We start from the raw sequence: 6,040 nt of genomic DNA, 5'->3' as shown, positions 1-6,040 counted from the left end.
TCAGCTGATTTCTCTAAAGAAGCTTTGCAGGCTAGAAAGGATTGGCAAGAAATACTCAAAAGTCATGAAAAACAGGGACCTATAGCCCAAGATTGCTTTACCCAGGAAAGACATCATTTAGAATGGAAGCATGGATAAAGAGCATCCCAGACAAGAAAAAAACTAAAGGAGTTCATCACCATCAAACCATTATTATAGGAAATGTTAAAGGGACTTATTTAAGAAAAAGAAGATCAAAACTATGAACAATAAAATAACAAAAAATATATATCTATCAACAATTGAATCTGAAAAAACACACTAAGCAAACAAGCAGAACAGAGATAGACTTATGGATACAAAGAGCATTTTGATGGTTGCCAGATGGGAGGGGGTTGTGGGGGAATGGTTAAAGGGGTGAGAGGCTTAAGAAATACAAATAGATAGTTACAGAATAGCCATGGGGATATAAAGTACAGTATAGGAAATGGAGTAGCTGCAGAACTTACGCACATGATCCATGGCCATGAACAATGGTGAGGAGATTGCCTGAGAGAGGGGCGATGCTGAATGGAAGTGGGAAAAGGCAGTAAATCAGGACAACTGTAATAGCATAATCAATAAAATATAATTTTAAAAAGCAAAGGCAAAAGAGACATTGTAGTTCTGGAGGCTGGGATGTCCAAGATCAAATCACTGGTATATTCGGCATCTGGTGAGAGCCTGTTTCCTGGATCCTACATGGATACCTTCTCCTTGTGTCCCCACATCGTGGGAGGGACAGGGGAGCTCTCCAGGGTCTTTTTTATAAAAGCACTTATCCCACTCTGAGGCCTCAACCATCATGGCATAATCACCTCCCAAAAGGCCTACCTCCTACTACCATCATATTGTGGGTTAGGTTTCCACCAATGAGTTTTTGGTAAAAGGCAAAAGATTTATACAATCTGAAGAGAAACCAGAGTTTCAACCAATGAGTTTTTGGAAAAACATATTCAGTCTGTAGCCCCAGTCAACCCACAGAATCATGAGAAATAATTCTTGCTTGAAGCCATTAAGCTTTAGAATAACATATAACACAGCAATAGATAACTGAAACACAGAAAATTTTCACAAAACCCCTATAAGGTAATTCCCATTATTATCCTCACCCGGTATATGAGAAAACTAATACTTAGAGAGTTTAAATAACTTGTCCAAGGTCACAGAATTCAGAAGTGGTAAAACCAGAATAAAAATCTATATTGGTCTGATACGAAAGCCTAACTCCTAAGTATTACATTTCAGTGCTTCTGACCAAGGTTAATCTCTGCCCAAAGATAAAAGTATAATATCAAGGTTATAGTCAAGAAGATCTAGATATAATGTGTTCAGAACATGAAGGAACAAACACCTTCACTATAACCTTTCTGTCACCTGGAGGCAGAATCTCCTAACACAGGGCTTCTTTTTATTCAGTGTAATACAGTCATTAACCGCCTCTTAGGGTTCATCCCAGGCAATGCTAGAGCACGAGGGAACACAGACTTCTACAAAAAATAACCATCCTCCCACAGAGAACAAAGGGAGGCAAGATATTAATTAGGATCAAGCATGAACGTTAGCATGTGGACTCAGCTTGTTATCATGGTTCAGGAGAAAGAAGTCTTCAAAGAAAGATTAAAAATCTATGACGGAAAAGATGTGCAACATCACTAGTCATTAGAGAAATGCAAATTAAGATTAAAATATGAGGTATAATCACATACCTATTAAAACAGCTAAAATTAAAAATAGTGACAATGCCCAATGCCACTGGATCTCTCATACATTGCTTGCACAAATGTAGAAGACAGTTTTAGCTTGACAGTTTCTTATAGTTAAACATGCAACTCTCTTAGAACCCAGCAATCACACTCCAAGGCATTTATCCCAGAAAAGTGAAAATGTATGTGTACAGCAAAATCTGCATGTGAGTGTTCACAGCAGCTTTATTTGTAATAGCCAAAATCTGGAAACAACAAGAATGTCGTTCAAAGAGCAAATGGTTCAATAAACTGTGGTATGGTCATTGTGTGGAATACTAATCAGCAATAAATGGGACTGAAATATTAAAACACACAGCATCTTGGATGGATCTCAAGAGCCTTATGCTAAGTAAAAAAAAAAAATACCAATATGTAAAGATTAAAGAATAGTCACATGCTGTATGATTTTACTTATATAACATTCTTGATGTGACAAAATTGCAGTGACGGAAAACAGGTTAGTTAGTGGTGTTGCCAGAAATGAGAGACAGTGGGGAGGAAAGTGGCAGGTCTGAATGTAAAGAGGTAACAAAAAGATCTTTGTGACAATGGAATGGTTCTGCATCTTGATTGTGGTAGTAGCTACCCAAATCTACAAATGAAATAAAATGGCACAAAACTATACACACACATTCTATCAATATCAATTTCTAAATAGTTTTGATAATTACACTATAATCATAAGAGATGTAACCACTGGGGGAAACTGGGAGAAGGATACATGGACCTCTGTGTACTGTTGTTGAAGCTTTCTGTGAATTGATAATTGTTTCAAAATAAAAAGGTAAAAAAAAAAATTACAGGGTAAAATATACCTCAATGAAGTCAACTTTAAAACTAACAAAAGGATGCCCTGACTGGCATGGCTCAGAGGATTAAGCTCTGGCCTGCAAACCTAAAGTTTGCTGGTTTGATAGGGCACAGGCCTGGGTTGTGGGCCAGGTCCCATGTCAGGAGCCAACTGACTGATGTTTGTCTCATACATCGATGTTTCTCTCCCTCTGTTTCTCTCTACCTGCCCCTTGATCTAAAAATAAATAAATAAATAAATATCTAAAAAATAAAATATAACTAACAAAAGGAAGTCAAATAAATTAATCGATTATTGAATATAATATCTTATTTATTTTTACTTGTATTTTCCCTGGTTCTAAGTCTTTGATCTTGTTTACGTTCTATTTTACGTGTTCTGATTGTGAGCCAACAAAAGTACTTTGTGAAATATGGTATAAAAAACAATAAATATTACTTTGCATTTAACCAACAATTATGAAGCACTTACTGTCCCCCAGGTACTGTGTAGGCCCTGCCATATGACTAATACCTGAACTCATGCTCTGCTTTGCCCCTGGGCACATCCTGCCACATCCAAACCACTCCTCCCCCATCCCACTCACAGTTCCTAACTTAGCTCTCTCCCATACTTCATTACTTGTCCTTAGATCTTTTATCAAAACTTAAATAGTATTCCTTCAAGAAAAAGAAGGCAGGAAACAGAACTCTTTGGTTGCTACTAGGAAACACTGAGGCTCCGGACAAAGAGGTGGTAGCAAGGAGTGGCTGCAGAGGCAGCTAACATGAGACAGGGGGTGTAGGGGAAGGGTGGGTGGGTGGGGGCCCCAAGCGAAGAAGTCCCATGAAGTATTCTGTAGTGCCAGATTCAAGGCCATTTAATTTTTTTTGGTTTTTGGTTTTTTGTTTTTTGTTGTTGTTGTGGGGTTTTTTTTTGGGGGGGGGGGGGTTGGTTTTGTTTGTTGGTTGGTTGGTTGGTTGGTTTTTTTTTTTTGCTCCCACATAAGGGCTGTTTATTTTATTCTCACTCTGGCAACTCAGATTCATACCATTATTCCCAGGAAGGATTAATGCAAATCTAACACCAAGGTTGGAAAAGAAATCACTCAGACAGGAGTGGTATCTTTGTAAATATGAAAGATATTCTTTTAGTTAATGGCACTGTATTCCATCAAATTCAGTGTGAATGCAGATCTCAGAGCAGTCACTAAGACAGAGTGATATATGATCACTATTCTAGGCCCCTGGACTTGGGACTTGGGTGACTCTCAAAGGAACAGGGGATGTCCAAGAATCTACATCAGTTAATTGCTTTTTTAAAAAAAATTAAGACTCTCACCCTGTCCAGTGTGGCTCAGTTGGTTGGAGCATGGTCCCATAAGCGAAAGGTTACAGTTTCATTCCTGGTCAGGGCACATACCCAGGTTGTGGGCTCAATCACCAGTCTGGGCACATGAAGAAGGCAACCAATCGACGCTTTTCTCTTGCATGATGTTTCTTTTTCTCCCTTCCTCTCTCTCTAAAAGCAGTGAGAAAATATCCCCAAGTGAGCAGTAAAAAAAATGCCCTTAGGTGAGGATAAAAAAAAAATCTAAGACTCTCAAACACCAGAAAACATTTATTAAGCATAGTACATTCAGCACTGTGGTACATCAGAACCACAGAGATGGAATCTCCCCTTCTCCCTTGTTCACATGTGCCTTTATGCAATAACCTCCCTTTTTAAAACATTTTATCTCATTTCAATCCTATCTTGAATATTTTTGAATATGTTAAATTTTGTGATTTTTATTTCCCCAGTCTTGTATCTCTCCAAAGACATTGTTGGTGAACCTAGAATGAAGGCATCAAGGGTATGCTATTCCTACTGAAGAGCAGTCCAACCCATTGGCTCCCAAGAAAGAACCTAGCTTGGTATTAAATGATCTTCTTGCTTACTGAGATTTTAAAAAATGGTCCACTATAAATCCTGACTCAAGAATAAGATGGCATGAAGAAGCTGAAATTCAAGTTTCACAACCACAATAAATTATGTCCAAGTCACCCACATATGTATACTCCCAGCACTTAGCATGGTGTCTGGTACATATATGTTGCTCAGTAAATATTTATTAGTCAAATCAAAAACAGACATGATGGTTTATCAGAAGAATTCCCTTCTGACTTAAGGCATCTCTGAAACAAATAAAAATACACCTGATCCCAAAAGTATGTGAAAAACGCACTCTTGATTTTGATTTCTCTACCATATGCACAGATCCCTCCAAAACATTGATGTCCATCCCAAGCCCCGGATCCTCATTTTTAAGGTCCTAGTAGACAATGCCACCTGGATCTGGCTGGTGCCTCTGGGTGAATATGTTTAAATTAAGTCAACCCCAAATCTTCCTAGTCTCCCAATCTAGACCAGTAGCTTCCATGCGCCTAAAAGATCATGGAGTCAGCAGGATACCAAAGGCAGGGTGATGGAGGGGGTGAGCCCCAGGTGCAGACAATAAGAGTGTGCATTGTCTGTAGAGAATATAAAAACAATAATAAAACTGTCTAAAAATCAGTCAGCATTTAATTATCACTATGTGCCAACAATTCTAAACAATGTCGGTGATAAAACACTTCTCAGAAAAAAACCTGAGTCCAAGTTTCAAACAATTGCTCTAGTTACTTTTGATTTTGAATAACATTTATTTAAGCTTCAAATTGGACATTTTTAGTACATGCCTTTTAGTAAACATCATATTTTGCATGGGATTTAACTGAAGAATTCTCCGTTATACAGTTGCCCCCAGACACAAACAGACTCAGTAGCTATTCCCACTCATTTAGAGCGTAATTTTGCAAACATCTGGAATCATTTCAGATAACTTGCATCCTTCCTGTCTCCAGCCCCTCGGGTACTCCCTATGCCTATGTTTAAACAGTACGTTTGAGATAAACAATGATAATATAGCGACAGTGTCTTAGCTCAGGCTGCCACAACAAAATACCATGGGTGACCCCAGAGATCAAAATTTATTTTCTCACAATTCTGAAGGCTGAAAGTGTGAGCTCATGGTCCATTTATAGTGAGGGCTTTCTTCCTGGCTTGCAGATGGTAGCCGCTCACTGTGTGTCCACATGTCCCAGAGACAACAAGCCCTTTGGCTTCTCTTACAGTAGCACAATTCCACCATAAGGGCCCCGCCCAGGGGTCAAATATGCTAGGTATACTACTGAATGGAGTAATTCCAATGAGTCTGGAAAATCCATAGAAACACGAAACATTATCTGCAAGCTGAATAAAGACTAGAACTCACCTTACCTGTATAAGCACAATATGTATGACTATACATATTAGTATACAGATGTATATGAAACTACCACAGAACACTGCCATATTTTTTATTGACTTTTTGATTGACAGACTCTTTTCTAGAGGTAGGAAGAAGTACAACTTATATAGAATACTTTAAAGGTTTTGCACAATACCTCTCAATCTCTCCCTC

The sequence above is a fragment of the Pteronotus mesoamericanus genome, unplaced genomic scaffold (genome assembly GCF_021234165.1).
Source record: "Pteronotus mesoamericanus isolate MK-2021 breed Mesoamerican mustached bat unplaced genomic scaffold, CSHL_Meso_final contig_164, whole genome shotgun sequence".
NCBI lineage: Eukaryota > Metazoa > Chordata > Mammalia > Chiroptera > Mormoopidae > Pteronotus > Pteronotus mesoamericanus.
This window is presented reverse-complemented; position numbering follows the sequence as displayed.